This window comes from Schistocerca piceifrons, chromosome X (genome assembly GCF_021461385.2).
Source record: "Schistocerca piceifrons isolate TAMUIC-IGC-003096 chromosome X, iqSchPice1.1, whole genome shotgun sequence".
Lineage (NCBI taxonomy): Eukaryota > Metazoa > Arthropoda > Insecta > Orthoptera > Acrididae > Schistocerca > Schistocerca piceifrons.
This window is the reverse complement of record NC_060149.1, coordinates 969848671-969865548: the sequence shown is the minus strand read 5'-3', so window position 1 is coordinate 969865548 and position 16878 is coordinate 969848671. Positions and strand designations below refer to the sequence as shown.

Genomic DNA, 16878 nt, shown 5'->3' with positions numbered 1-16878 from the left:
TATGTTCTAATACGTGTCTTTGGTCCAGAGGGTCCTGATGGCAAAGAACCGAGCAAATTAGTGGTCAGTAACTGGTAAACTAATATTTGGTCAACTTTGTGATACATTATTATTTGAGAGACAGTCGTTAGCATCATTTTTCAGTTTTCTCAGTTGAATTTTTCTTCTGATGTCGGTGACTTGCAATGGGGAATTGTAGCCTAAGGTTGGTTGTTATCTGCATAACATAGTGTTTCAGTGTTTACTGTTAAATTGGAAGTGAGATGGTGGATGGCGATACAACTGAAAACGCACAAAAGATTTTCACTGAAACACTGTTGAACTACAGTTATGGCCCTGTGTGCTATGGTATCTTTGCCAGATAGTGTTGACAGAGGACATAAAAAAGCATTCAAAGAAGAGCAACTTATGTTGTTTTATAGCTAAGAAGGGGGAGTGCGCCATGGACATGCAGGGTGTATACGACCCGGAAGATCCGGGGAAAAACCCGGGAAATTTTTCATTGTTTTTGTTTTCAGTTAAATTTTTGTAATTTTGATTGGTAAGAACCGATACTCTAACAAAGGATATTACTGTGTCTCAATACTGCAGCAATAAAACATGAACAAGAGAAAAAACGAAAATAAAACTTAAATTTCAAGGGAAATGCACCATATACAGCAACAAAACAGTGCTCATACAAGTGTCCGCCAACAGTAAAATGTGTCAAAGGCTTTAGGAAGACTGTGCAATGCTTCGTAACAGCAAATTGCCTCCGCTGAGCGTGACGTCACAACTGTTTACATTAAATTCATTTTAGCAGTTACGAGCTCGATCATGCGCATGCACAGTTGAGTAGTACCTTCTCCCGCTTCTGGCTACAGAAATTGTTGGCTGTGTAAGCAGTCGCAGCAAGCAGCTAGATGCTACTGGGAAAAATTTTACTGGAGCGCCCAAGCTGCCAGATTTATACATGCGCAGGAGGTCCAAATCTGGGGGGGGGGGGGGGGGGGGTGGAAATTCATATTCTTCAGGGGGGGGGGGGCGGGGGAGGAAACCTTGTTTCACAAAGCGACTCGCATTCAGCGCACGTTAGTTCGTTAGTTTATCGATTATTCATATTACTTTGAAACTCATCCCTGTCGGTTTTTGAACATTTTTAACACATTCTAAGTTGATTTTGAATGAATCGTAAGTTGATTTGTGAATGCGTGCGTAGTGTACATGTTTCCTCTGTCAGTGGAATTTGACAGAGCTGAGCGAAGTAAGGCTGAATGGATGAATACCAACCGCTGTCTGATTGTGTGCTTGATTGTGTTTGCGAATGATGAGCGTTGTTGTAATTACTAGCGGAATCCATAGATTCAGACTACAGGAGTGGAAATAAACGAATAACACGTAAGAATGATTACGTATTACCTTCGTGGTGTATACAAGAAAATGAAATTTTGACAAAAAATTTTTGGGCAGATCGCTATACTAGTAAGGGCGAGTTGTACAGTCCCCAGCTAGCAGCTACTTTAAGTTCTCTTCTGGAAGAAGCACGGAAAATGTGTTGTACGACCATGTAACAACGCCTAACCGGAGAATAATCACGGGATAGCTAAACCGTTGATTCTGGTAGAGTTAATGAAGTTAACCTGCAAATAAGCTTTGGCATTGGCAGGAATAGTTACAGAATTAGCGATAACAAGACTGTTTGTTAGAATGATGAAGGAGAAGAAATGGGGGCATCACACAAATTATGGAACAATATGACGATTCCAAGTTCGTATAAAAATTTCATACTACTACTTTTCGATCTCGTGCTTGAGGAACGGGAGTGTATGAATGAAGTGTGAAACTATTTCCTAACGTAAAGCTTTTTGCTTGTAGTTGGCCTAATAGGCATTTGATATTGGTACTTTGTGAATTATTTTCTGTCCTTACAAAACAGACCGTTTGTGCCAAAACAGTCTCATTTATTTTGTGTGTATTACAATTGTTGTAGTATTAGAAAGGCCTATTTTGTTTTATCTAGCAGACAGTGACAAAATAGGTGTAATCAGATCGGGAAACAACGCCAGTCTTGGGTCCTATTTGTATTAACAGCTTTTTCAGTATTAGACAACGACATTTCGACTTTTCGTGTAGCAAAATGTTTGACGAACTTTGATGAGGTAATAGATTCTTTCACAGAAGGAAAGCACTCCATGTAAAGCTGTACTGAGATTAGAGGGTAAAAAATTCTAGGAGCTAAGGATTGAAGAAACATGTATTGTCTTGCTTGTCTCATGTCTTTACTGGGTTTATATATCCTATATTTAATTTTATGTCACACAAAGCAGCAAGTTGTTAGCTGATAGGGAACAAAGAGTGCACATTTTCTGAAGAGTTCTTTTTTTTAAAAAAAAAGAGGGACAGAATGTCAAACCGGCCAACTGTAAACAGGAGAGGCACCACAGGACATTTTAATTTCCACTGTCCTGAATATGGTTTGATGGCATCCATTACAAAATATCAAAATATACACATTTCAATTCCACAGAGCGAAGTACAGTGACGTGCGATAGGAGAATGCTGTGTGAGGAGACGAGACACTGCACTTTGGCACACTTATGACATGTCTTACATTTCCTCAAACACACATGTTGCATGCATCAGACCCTTCAGAAAGACGTGCACTACAAAATGAACATATTTTTGTGTGTGTGTGTATATATATAAAAAAAACAAAGATGATGTGACTTACTAAATGAAAGTGCTGGCAGGTCGACAGACACACAAACATACACACAAAATTCAAGCTTTCGCAACAAACTGTTGCTTCATCAGGAAAGAGGGAAAGACGAAAGGATGTGGGTTTTAAGGGAGAGGGTAAGGAGTCATTCCAATCCCGGGAGCGGCAAGACTTACCTTAGGGGGAAAAAAGGACGGGTATACACTCGCGCGCCACGTTTTTTCGAAATTTTCCCGAATTTCTCCGTCCTTTAACGTGTTTTAGCGGCAACACAACCACGTAACCTTTATGCACATCGCTGTCTACCAACCCAAGTTCACCACAGGATCAACTTAACCAACACTTTTTCGCCTTTTTTCATACCAGATTTCCAGTTGCTTTCTAGTTCACCTTTATCTCTCCCCATATATTTTTATCTTTCATTTTCATTTCAACCTCATGTTACACTTTCCACCTTCTAATACCATGTCACCCTCACAACACCCCCACAAAAAAAAAATGGTCTTTAAATATGTCTGCTTGTGTCTGTATATGTGTGGATGGATATGTGTGTGTGTGCGAGTGTATACCCATCCCTTTTTCCCCCTAGATCTGGGACTGCTGCGCAGAACAGTCTGAATTACAGTTGGGAAGTGGGTAGTCTACACGTGACCCATTTTTACATTTAGTGTTTTTGCTGTTTCCTCTTCATTTACTGCTCCCACATCAAATGAAGACAAATCAGATTTCTGTGGCCGGGAGCTATCAAGTGAATTAAAATACATTCACATAATAATGGAAGGCTAAACTGTGTTATTAGTTGCAGATTTTATTTTATTTCCATCTTTCTGACAGTCAAGCGTTAATTGCCTTTTAGAACAATGAAGTTATTTTTGTTGGTTTGGCAAAGAAATTTTCTTTCATTAATCTTTTCCACTAAGGCAGACAATATATTTGAGACAAAGTGTTTAATTCCACACACTGTGTTTGCTGCATTTCAAGTGCACATTTTCAACTTCTAGCACATTTGGCATTACGCCATAATAAAGAACCAAACATGAGACAGGACAGTACTGGTACTCCAAGAAAATTTACATCCCAAAAACCACATAGAAAAGCTTAATAACAGGTCGTGGGATTCTGGACATACAAATTTGCACTTTAAATGTGAACATTTTAGTATGGGTCACGAAATTCCGATTCTCTTGGAGTATCCTCTGATGTCTTGTTTCTTACATAATGTAAGATCTTTTAATGTTTCACACGTACGAACATGCGGGCTCCCTACGACATCGTAGCTGCGCTTGCGCGGTGACGCCTGTCATCTGGCGCTCTCTGGCAACTGCAGAAACGAACCTATTTCTAACAGGTCGTGGGAAAATATTTCGAATGGTGTGTTGAAAATCGTTACCATCAAAGTACCATTCTAGCAGTTACACCAGAACTATGTGAGATAATGTACGATGAATTTCTTAAATCACAAAGTGTTTGACTCTCATTTAAAAATCAACTCTTTGATGATGAGCCATTTAGATGAATTTTGAGCCTGGAAGATCAGACATTTATGTCGTTATTAAAAATTTTACTGGCACCTTTGTGTGATACATCTTAAATTGTAATACGCGCATGAAAGACCAACATTTTATGAGAAAGCTTAGCTTCTCTTGCAGCGTATTAATCTGATAGACCAATATTATATGTGAAGGCTTTGCGTTTCGTTTAGCAACACTATTTACATTAATTTGAGCCATTAACTTTTTCTGTTGGTGTGTTCGCGCTACTTAACAGTGATGTTGCTGTTGGTTGACTACATCACGTGTCCTAAGCTCTGAATACCTGCTGTGATCGGCTGGCGAAATCGCATGAAATGAGCTATGACTAACTTACAAAAGCGCATCCCAATCTCAATTTCAATGCTTTGGAAAGTAACATGCGGTGTTTGGTGGAATTCGAGTTTATACTTTCCTAATACAAAAATATGCAGCATACATGTTGCTGCACATCAAAGATCTTTCCAAAATGCGTGTTTCTTTTTTTTTTTTTTAAAGCGCCAGGAAATTCTACGCCCGTGTATAAAACCATAATCAAAGGACTTATAAGTTATACAGTTCCAAGAGAAAATATACCATCAGTTAACAGGGAAAAAGTATGTTTTCACTTGGGGGAAAGTGTATTTTTGACTGAGAAATCCGGGAATTTTTTTTCCTTGTCCGCATATACCCTGACATGATATACAAGTTGGGGTGACAGTCATTAAAACAAAGGTGTTTTTTGTTATGATGAGATGTTTTCAGGAAATTTCCTCTGAATGGCAAAATATTTTGTTGGCACCCACCTACATAAGGAGAAATTATTATCGTGATAAAGTAAGAGAAATCAGAGCTCCCACAGAAGCTGTTGAAGAGTGGAATGTTACAGAAATAGTCTGAAGGCTTTTCGATGCATCCTCTGCCGAACACTTAAGGATACAGGATACTTATAAATGGTGGAAAAATCAAAATTTTTTAAATGACTTTATTAAATTCTATAGTCTTTCCTGATTACATTGATATATACACTGTAGGGTTTGAAATGAAAAATGACCTATACATACCAAATTTTAAAGTTACGGTCATGTACGAGGTGCGACAATAAAGTAATGAGACTGATTTTCTTTGCAAGATGTGGCACCCCTGCAGGCTTGCGTAGGCACAATATCTGTGACCTTGGTCTATAAGCCGCTTCTAGTTCAAGCGGCATGTTGAAGCAACTGCTCAGTCATTAGTTGTGCTGTAATAAGTTAACACGTGTTAGTGTCTCTCATCACAGAAATGGAACTGCATAATATTGCGCAACAGTATGCCATTTCTTTTTGCGTTAAATTGAGTGAAAACGCGATGACAACTTTTACGGTAAGCTTAAGAAGGCTTTTGGAGAGGAGGTTATGTCAAAAGCTCAAGTTTTTGATTGGCATAAAATGTTTAGTGAAGGCAGAACAAATGTTGAAGATGAAGACTGCAGTGGACGACTGTCAACCTCACGGACGGATGTCAACTTGGCCAGGGTGCATGAACTCATAAAATCTGATAGAAGGTTATCCATGAAAATGATTGTAGGAGAACTGCACATCAATCGAGGAACGGTTTGTCTAATAATAACATTGCTGATAATTGGATTCTGCATCACGATAATGCACCATCCCATACTGCTCTGTCAGTACAGTAATTTTTTACCTCAAAACAAATTTCGGTACTGCCAGAGCCACCTTATTCACCAAATATTGCTCCGTGCAACTTTTTTCTCTGTCCAAGAATCAAAATGGCGGTCAAGGACACCATTTTCAAACAACGCAAGATGTCCCAAAAGCTGTGACGAAGGTCTTGGAGGATATTACAGAAGATGAGTTCCAGAAATGTTACCATCAATGGCAGAAGTGCTAAAAAAAGTGTGTGCAATCAGAAGGGAACTTTGAAGGAGACAACACGAAAATTGACTAAAACTGTAAGCAACATTTTTTTTCACATCAGTGTCATTACTTTACATTCGCACCTTGTATACTGCCATGCCCCCTTTATTTCTGTTACAGAAACCAGTATTATTTTGAAAAGAACTGTGCACTTTCTTTCTGTTTCCAGCGATTATATGTATGATACATTGTATATGTTGGTAACAGTGCAGGTTTCTAGCGTCTGTAAATGATTATCTTTGCAAGTATTTACTTTTGTGTTCTGAAGCAGTTTGTTCACATGTTAATAAACGTTTGTTTCCCAAGCGCTACATATATTTGTGAAAATACATATTTTTTAGTGTGCCACACACCAAGAAATTCAATAAAAGGAAATTCTGTGGTAACCAGTTCACAAACAAAACAAGCCACACTGTTGAAAGTAACCTACGTGTCAGTTCTTCAGTGAAGAAATTCGCACATGGCACGCCTCCTGGTGATTCAAATTTTTGTGTTAAAAATGACGCTGTTTGTAGTGGATTTGTTGTTGTTGGTGTGGGTATCTTATCTTCTTTGATAAAGGAAGTGGAAAAATGTAAACAATGTGATGGTGTAGGCTGTCTGGAAATAACTGAACAACAAAGTAGCAGGAAGGGTTTAGCGTCAAAATTAGTTGGTCTGTGTAGATCCTGCAATAAATCTACCTCGAAAATGACTTTGAACATTGTGCATAATTCATATGATGTGAATTTGAGGTTAGTGTACGCAATGCGTGCAATAGGAAAAGGAAAAAAAGGCTGCACAAACGTTTTGTCATTTGATTGACCTTCCTCCTCCCAGTAGGTTCAGCAAGTACATAAGAATACTTTTAGGTGCCTTGACGGTTGTGTCTAAAGCATCTATGAAATGTGCAGTAGAAAAAACTGTTAATATTAGTGAAACAAGGGACATTGCTGTTGCACTTGATGGGACATGGCAACATCGAGGACATCGTTCCTTGAATGGTGTTTTAAGTGCCACTTCTGTGGAGAATGGAAAAGTTGATGATGTTGAGTGCTTATCTAATTATTGCCACATCTGACATAGTAACACTGAAGGACATATTGAACATCAGTGTTATAATAATTATGATGGTTACAGTAGAGGTATGGAGTGTGATGGAGCTCTAAAATTATTTCAGAGGTCAGTGCCCGTTTATAACGTTAGATATACAAAGTACCTAGGTGATGGGTACTCTAAAGCTTTCAATAAAATTAATGAGTTCAATGTTTATGGTGATAGCTTCGTAACAAAACTGGAGTGTTGTGGACATGTGCAAAAGAGGATGGGTGCTAGATTGAGGAAGCTAAGAAGTGAAATGAAAGGAAAATTGCTATCTGATTGAAAATCTCTGTCTGGCTGAGACAGATTGACAGAAACTGAAATAGACCTCCTTCAGAGGTATTAAGGACTGGCCATTAGACAAAATGCACCTCTGAATGATGATACAGCAATGAGGAAAGCTGTATGGGCCACCTACTTTCATAAGTTGTCCACAGATGACCACACTGTTCATGGACTTTGCCCTAAAGGAGCAGATTCTTAGGTGTGGTTACCAAAAAGCAAAGGAAAGTGGTCAAATATACTATCAAAATATCATAAGCATTATCTCCTTGAGCCTGTTATGAATGAAATAAAACCAATTTTTAGAGACCTGAGTGGACCCCGTTTTGCTTAGTACCACATTTACTCGAATCTAAGACGCACCTGAAAAATGAGACTTGAAATCCAGGAAAAAAAAATTTCCCGAATCTAAGCCGCACCTGAAATTTGAGACTTGAAATTCAAGGGGAGAGAAAAGTTTTAGGCCGCACCTCCAAATCGAAACAAACTTGGTCCATTGTAATATGAGACACAATTTAGGTCAAATGAATGACGATACAGCTACAGTAGTTTGGTTCGAGTCGTAAGCTCAGTAGTTAAGCTTTACCAGGTAGCCATTGCTATGCGTCAGGCGCTCCGTCCGTATTATACGGGTACCCTTCCTCTTTCGCGTACTTCGTTAGCGAAACAATGGCAAGAGACTGCTATTTGCTGTTACCTACACTCCTGCTTTCTTGGAGAATGATCAACAAGAACCAAATAATAGACAGCGTATGATAGAAGATATTCTGAACGGGAGTTTAGCGAAAATTTTTCTCCGTTTGAAAATCTTTGCAGGCACCTCTTTAGTACATTACATTCTGCACTGAAATTAGTCATCTTAGATTTAAAAATCTAGTCAATTGCCGTGCTTCATTTCTGACTGTATCACTATTAGGCATAAGAATAATACAAATATAAACATGGGATGATATCTATATTTTTCCGCGTTTGCTGTTGTCTCACTCTAGTTTCGTAGTTTATTATTTGCTGTTACCTACACTCCTGCTTTCTTTGAGAATGATCAACAAGAACCAAATAATAGACAGCGTATGATAGAAGATATTCTGAACGGGAGTTTAGCGAAAATTTTTCTCCGTTTGAAAATCTTTGCAGGCACCTCTTTAGTACATTACATTCTGCACTGAAATTAGTCATCTTAGATTTAAAAATCTAGTCAATTGCCGTGCTTCATTTCTGACTGTATCACTATTAGGCATAAGAATAATACAAATATAAACATGGGATGATATCTATATTTTTCCGCGTTTGCTGTTGTCTCACTCTAGTTTCGTAGTTTATTAGGCAGACAGGATTTAAATGAGTTAGCAGCAAACACGAAAGAATACATGGCAAAATGTTTATATTCTAATTATTCTTATGTGAAGAGAATACTGCATGCTATTCATAATTCATAAAAGTTCCTATAAGGAACCATCTCTTCTCACAGTTAGGAAAAAATTCAGAACGTAGAGTTGGCCATATTGAGAAACATCCCAAACAGTCTTGCCAGTCGGATTTTCGTAGTGCATTGAAATGCTGCTACATTCAAAGGTGCACAAGACGGAATTTGTATTTACTTCGTTGGATAATGTATGAAAATGCAGTGGTCGAAACTCGAGACGGAGGAAAAACTTGTCTGCCACCCCCCCCCTTTTTTTTTTAATGCACTCATGCAGAGGGTTTGGCGCCAGTATTTATCTTTGTGCCTGGCCTGCAAAGCATGCCTGTGTAGTGCTACATATATTCGACAGCAGAAGTTAGCTGTGGCGGCACCTACCAACATTTTCCAGAACTTCCGCTTACTTTGCACTCGATTCTAAGCCGCAGGCTGTTTTTTGGATTACAAAAACCGGAAAATAAGTGCGGCTCAGATCCGAGTAAATACGGTAAATGTCTTCATGGGGGCACTCAGAATACAAATGAAAGTTTCAACCATTCCATACGGGAAAGATTACTCAAGAATGTTTTTGTAGGACTAAATACATTAAAAGTTGGTGTACTAGATGGTGTGCTATGTTTCAATGACGGAGTGATAGGAAGGTAGGAAGTCCTGAGAAATTTGGGCATAAAATGTGGCTCTAATATGAAAGATCAATTTCTTCTGTGTGACAGACAACGGGTGCATGAAGCTGAAAGATTCGCTCTTCAAGTTACCAAAGAAGCAAGAAGTGCTAAAAGGAATGCCAAGAGGAAGCTTGAAGATGAAGAAAGGCTGCAGGATGTAGACTATGCTTCAGGAATGTTCTGAGGCACAGTTTAATTGGACTCATATGTTCATTCGCAATTTCCCGCTAGTTGTTTTCTTCAGAATTCAGGTACAAATATTTCCTAAAGTTTATAAAGCATTGCTCTAATTTTTTCTGTAACTTTTGGTAGTCCATACTTATGTAGTAGACCTAAGCTTTATTGCAGAATCAGGTAAATCATAGAAAAAATAACATTTTTATTTGGAAAAAATTATAAATATTAAAATGTAAGATGTGATACTTTTTTATCCTTGTAATATACGTAATAGGTGGAATTAAATAGGTCTAGTATCTCAGCCATGTCATGCATGTCTGGTAAAAATTTGGTCTCCTTCAAATGTATAACATTGGATTAAATGGTACCTCAGTTTGAGGAAGAATTTCCTTGTTACTTTTTTTAAATAACTCTAAGCAGGTTCAAAAATATTCAAAATACTTCTAATTTGTTTAGAAAGTGTGCTCTATTACCTGATATCAACAAAAAATCTTAAAACATATACATTATAAACAGTGCCTGAAAGAAATATAATATTGAGCTGGAAAAATGCCCCGTATCCTTAAGTGTGAACTGCCAGATAGCCGTGTAGATTTACACGAGAAATATCGTCTGGTTTGCACTGATGATGTAATGATGTGAGGGGGCTGAATGCAATTTTTTTTTTTTTTTTACGCCTGCTTTGGTGACGGAAGCAGTGCATTCAACTTCCAGAAAGAAATTATCTCACAAAACAGGCCTTTGACTAAACTTCATAAAGTGCCGTACTGTGCTGGTTTATGGTATAGAGCAGATGTTACCAACAAGTATTCCATTGGTTCTCCATCATTTGAAAAAACGTCGTTTTCACTAAAACACAGCTACATTTACAACTCCATTTGTCCTGTACAGTGTTCTATAATACATACAATTGTGACTTTAAATGACAGCTTTGAATTATCAAGGGCATCAGTTTTTTTTCCAAATTTAATGTGCCATTATCAACAGAATGATTGCATGCAGATCATTATATTGGCGTGTGAGGTTTTGGGATTGACATTTATTTTTTTTATCGCGTATCTTGAGACTTTGAGCCAAAGCTCGTGGGATGAGATGGTACCTAGTTTACAGAAAGCTGAATATAAAATTTATAAAAAAAAAATTACAGAATTAATAAAATATGAAATTAAGAGAAATTAGGATAAATTACATGTTGCATAGAGAAGTTCTCATGTATTGTGAGGGTCTCTTGTGCAGAATTGTAGCATACCACAAGGTAACCTTTGTGTGTGGATTTGAATACTTACGTGTATCACTCTTTTTTTCTGCCCTGCTGGGAAATTTGAAAAAAAAAAAAAACCTGGAGAAATCTTGTTTTTTGTCTCAGTAGATGAAACAGTTTGTTTACTGGGATTTCCTGCATCGTCGCTGGCTGGATGCAGCTTAATACATGCACCGCTTCCCTACTCCCTCATTCTTACTGCTTCTCCACTTCCTACCACTCCCCTCAGCTTGCAGTCAGTGCTGCCACCACTTCTTGCCACTAGCCTAGTAGCTGCCGATGGGAGGCGTGAGGGGTGGTTTGTTTTGATATGATTCTTGGAGATTGTTGACCCAGTGGCTGGAGACAACGGTCATATGTGCACGAGTTGTGTCTGAGTGATTTTTTTTGTGTGTGTGTGTGTGTGTGTGTGTGTGTGTGTGTGTGTGTGTGTGTGTGTGTGTGTGTGTGTGTTATTTTCTGAGAAAGGCTATGGCCGAAAATTTAGTTGTGAGAGTGTGATTGTCTTTTCTACGTGTCTGTCCATGGTTCAGCGATCATCTTTACGGTGAGTTGCTACCTATCTTCATTAGCATTAATTCTCAGAGTATTTGCACAAATTGATGGATTTATCACCACCATCTCATTTCGTCAACATAATGTCAGTGACTTGTGTAAAGCTGGCCACATGAATGGACTTCCATGATGGGCCAAAACCACAGGCCATTTCTGTGGGTCTCTCTAACGGATTGGGGCTGCCGATTTGAAGCCCATCGTTTCCCAATAATGTGCAAGCCCTGCCCATCGGATCTAGTCTCGCCGATCTGCTCCCAGGCCGGCTCTGTTTGTGTGTGGTATAATGCAGTGGGTTTTCGTGATTTATCCGAGGACTCAGGACTGTGGTGCTCCTCGGCAGGCCAGAGGCCACGGGCGATGGAGTTCAGGAATTGTGACTTTCTCACTGCAAGTACATTGTGCGGTACATTGTTTTACAAACATTTTATTTATTCTAGTACATTTTGGGGCTTAGAAAATAATTTATACAGGATGTACATATCTTTTTTTTTTACGAACATTCAGTACGCGAAATATGAGTGTCCCGGCAGACATCAATACAGTAATCGAATTCGTGTCATACCTGTCCCAGCATGGCATCGTCAATTGCGATATTTGTTTCTCGTATTCTCTCCCGGAGCTCTGCTACATCACGTGGTAGAGACCATACATACACCGGATCTTTAATGTGTCCCCACAGAAAAAAAGTCACACGGAGTGAGATCTGGTGATCAGGGTGGCCATTTCATGAAACAGCTGTTCCCTTCTGTAGCACGGCCAGTTCATCGATGCGGCAGCTCCGTATTCAGGTACCCACAAACTTCACGATGAAAATGGGGTGGAGCCCCATCCTGCTAAAAGATGAACGGAGAGCCCAATTGCATCTGAGGCATCAGCCATTGCTGCAACATATCCGAGTAGGAATATCCAGTGACAATGCTCTTGGCGAAGAAGAATGGCCTGTACAGTTTTCGACACGACAAAGCAAAAAAAAACATTTACATTTAGCGAATCACACCCAAATTCAATGCATTCGTGTGGATGCTTTGTACCCCAGATTCGACAATTATGCCTGTACACTTTCCCATTAGTGTCAAAAGTGGCTTCATTGCTAAAACTTAAGTGATCAAAATTCCATCCCCGTCCTTATTCAATTGTTGCAACTGTGAACAAAACTCAAAACACTTGTCTTTGTCGTCGTTATTGACCTTCTACCCTAGCTCCAATTTGAATGGTTTCATAGACAACTTCTGTCGCATGACTTGCCACAGTCAGTGGAGCCATTTCGAGTTCATGGGATGTACGACGCACCAATTTCTTTGGACTCCTTATGAATGTCTCTCGTATGCAATCCAAATTCACTTCACTCACACTGGGATGTCTGCTTCTCTGTGCTGGGCACAAGCAACCCGTCATAATAAATTTGTTGTGCCTTCCTTGTTGGTGGTTTCTTACCGTACTTTGTTCTAAACATCCATTGAACAGCTGTAGCACACACTTTTTTTGTCGAACTCCAACACACAGAAAGTTCCCTCCGCACCTGAACTTGCCATATTTATGACTGGTGCTATCGGCAAATCACCAAAGTATGCTGTGGTGGTATACATGAAAAAGAACTTTCAGGGTTTCTCTTCAAAATGACATATGTGTGATATCTGTGCTATGTTTGGTTCTTGTGCAATAAATAATTGAAAGTGTTCCCAGATGTAATGTACACCCTGTATATTAGAAAGTATGAGCGATAGGAAGAACAACTTGTGGCAGTCACAGGCGGTTTGTATGCTATGTACCTGTATATTTTGGCCTGCCTTATATACTTCTTTCAATAGGCCTACTTTTTTCTGAGGTTATTTCTGAAATCAGTGTAGGTATTTTAAATCTGCCTTGTGACTTCAAGGAAATGCGTATTTGTGTCACCAAATATGTTTAGTTTTATTGAAATAAAATAACATCAGTGGTCTTAATGGAATATTATATACCATTGTCTTTCTTTCTCCATCTAAAAACTGTTCATTACAAAAGATGCTGAAATTAGTACTTAAGGTTTTTGCTCATGAGGGGAAGAAATACAGAAGTCCTTACATTTTTTTTTTTTTTTTTGTGAAGTTGTCTTTACTTGCCCTTGAGACCTCGAAATTTGTCAGGGAAAAATGCTAAAACTTGCTGGAAATCGGGGAACGTCACTTGGGGAAACTTGCGGCAACCGTGAATGTTCACAAGCTGGCACTGCAGAGCTTGCTGACTGCATTTTTCAGGGATGAGAATATTCTTGCCAAGTGCACAGAATTGGCCCAAACTATAACACCATATGAGATAACAGAGCAAAAGTAAACAAGCTTTTGTGTTTGTGTCCAAGACATAGTGTATAGTGAAGACAGAAGTGTTCATTTTCTGCTTAAGGTGTTGAACATGATACTTCTGAGAGAGCTTTTCATCTATCTTCAGTCTTAAGAATTTAAAATGTCTGTTCGACCAGCTCAGGACAAGACTATTTCTATTTTACAAGAGTTCAGTTGTTGGCAGTGAAGTATTAATCCGTTCTCCAAAAGCCATGTGCTGATGTTGCCAACTACCTTGTCAGCTAGATGATTTACGTTATGTTCAGTGTTTTCCGAGAGAACACGTGTCCGAATATACAAAAGCTTTCATTTGCATTTGCAGTAGGTATGGGAAAAAAAAAGAAAAAAAAAAGAAACAGAAGCTCCTGTGTGTGTTTCCTATAGATAGTGGATATAACAACAGCTCCTTTAAGTTATGTTTTCAGATTATTTTTGATGCCACAATTTCCACTCACGTTGCTACTTTTGTGTTTTCTTCTTGCTTAGTACTCTTGATACATTTTGTTCAAAGTTTGACTATGGTTCCTGTTACTAGGTGCGAGGATACAAGTGAGTTGGCTTCCATTTGGACGTCTATGATGAGACGATGGACAGGGTGAAAGGCCTCGGCGTTGATGCAGAGTGCACTGGTGGTGGCAGAATACAGCACGACCCCAGTGCCAAGGTCATCAAAGTGTACAGCTACTCACAGGTAGTACCAAAAGCAGTGAGTTGTAGAAATGACAGTATGTGTCATCTTGAGTTGTTATTCAACTTAATTTTTTTACTGTGTGGCTGGTTTCAGTTGAAGACCATAATGGTTTCAGTTGAAGACCATTTTCAGGCACCTGTTGTATATACATCGCGGATACGGGAAAATTTGGGATGAAAAGAATGTTTGAAAATTATAGTAACAATACAAGCAACACTTACGGAATTTGATTACCAGCAAAAACTATATATATCAAAAGAATACAATGTCAGAAATATAAATTAAATATCCACAAGCATTGTATGTATTGTTACTACAATTTTGAAATATCCTTTTTGCCTGAATTTTTCCTGTTTCTATGCTGTGGGAACAACAGGTGCTCGAAAATGATCTTGACCAAAACTGGTTGCATCGTAAAAAAAAATTATCAACAGCTTAAAGTGTTACATGATGTCATTTCTACAATTCGTATAAGCTGCAGACCACAGTTAACAAAAGATATTTTAAGAACAGTGAAGTTTCTGTTCATATGTTGTGTGCCCTATAATTCAAGTATTTTTAAAGCTTTTAAGAATGTTATACGCCAAGCTCCTCCATGGGAAAGCAGTTTCTGCTTTGGTTACATGGCACAAATTATAGAATACCTTGTTAGATGGTCAGAAGTAAATGTCACCAGATGTTAATACCTGTAAATCATCATCATGCTTCTTACACCCGTGTACAATAATTTGGGTGTGGTGTTGTGGACAAGTGTTATGGTTGAAATGGCTACTGTTGTTCTGAGTAGCAGCCATGATTATGAAACTTCCTGACAAATTAAAACTATGTGCTGGGCCAGGACTACATCCTGAAACCTTGCCTTCCGTGGACAATGCTGATACCAACTGTGCTGTTCAATCTGATTCAGGATTTTTTCTTACACCTTTCAGATTACTTTTGAGGCCACAATCCTTGCTTCCACTTGTATATTTAGCGAGAGAGAGTTGTATATGTAGCGAGAGAGAGAGAGAGAGAGAGAGAGAGAGAGAGAGAGAGAGAGAGAGAGAGAGGATCTTCTGTCCCATAATTTTATGACATTATTATTATTAATATTATTATTATTATTATCAGCTTCTGTATCTTTTGATTGAGTATAGTTACGGCAGCACATGAATTGTGGTGAGCCTGGTGTTTTTACAAGACTTTTTCCAGTTGCCAGGACAGTTGTCATAATTACTCAAATCAACAATTCCTTGCACTTGGAGCAGACCAAATGATTCCTCTGTACCCCTCGCACCTATTTTATACTTTTCAGACTGTGTTTCACACATTTTGTGACCTACCTGTTTCATTTAACACAGTTAATACAGTTGCAGATTGTGGGTACGTGTTTAATTTTTTTGCACGGTTACTGCTGCTTGTGTTTGTGTTGTGTACAATGCCAGACCCATCAATAGAAAAATTAATTCTGATGCTGCATCTTGCACATCTGTTCTGAAGGTCTTTACACACTCCCTTTTTCTGCTGCTTTTGTGTTGTGATGTGTGGTGTAGAAAATTTCAGATTGCTTTACGGTTTCATGTGCTCTGTATTAGATGCAGTTTTAGTGTACGTACAAGCACATTGTTTACTTATGATGTAGTTGTAGTTAAGAGTTCTCGTTTTAGTGTTTAATTATTATTGTGATATGTAGCACACTGTTTAATTGTACTTTAGTTTTAAAATACCCAAGGACTGCTTCATTTCAGGGGTTTGGGAAGGCAGACCACAGCAAGACTGTAGAAATTCTGAAGACTGCATATCCTGTTTACAACATTACTTGGTGTGATGAAGGATACTGATCTGCTCAGGTAATTAAATTTACATATGTGTGATACATTCAAAATGTCTCTGACATTACGACAACCTTCATAATGAATGAAGGTGATATTTTTTCCATTTAAGCTGTTGTATTTTAATAAGACCTCTCCTTAATTATACAGGGTGATTCAAAAAGAATACCACAACTTTAGGAATTTAAAACTCTGCAACGACAAAAGGCAGAGCTAAGCACTATCTGTCGGCGAATTAAGGGAGCTATAAAGTTTCATTTAATTGTACATTTGTTCGCTTGAGGCGCTGTTGACTAGGCGTCAGCGTCAGTTGATGCTAAGATGGTGACCGCTCAACAGAAAGCTTTTTGTGTTATTGAGTATGGCAGAAGTGAATCGACGACAGTTGTTCAGCGTGCATTTTGAATGAAGTATGGTGTTAAACCTCCTGATAGGTGGTGTATTAAACGTTGGTATAAACAGTTTACAGAGAATGGGTGTTTGTACAAAGGGAAAA

General features: G+C 38.6%; 1 long non-coding RNA gene across 2 annotated transcripts; it reads left to right on the top strand.

Moving 5' to 3' along the window:
• Positions 1 to 2: 2 nt before the first annotated feature.
• On the top strand, positions 3 to 16359 carry LOC124722016. Of its 2 annotated transcripts, none has more exons than XR_007006427.1 (3): positions 3 to 63; positions 14416 to 14571; positions 16299 to 16359. It is a non-coding gene; the product is annotated as an uncharacterized LOC124722016 (long non-coding RNA). The 2 variants fall into 2 exon arrangements; XR_007006428.1 differs by lacking the exon at positions 3 to 63 and adding an exon at positions 9760 to 9820.
• The last annotated feature ends 519 nt before the right edge of the window (positions 16360 to 16878 follow it).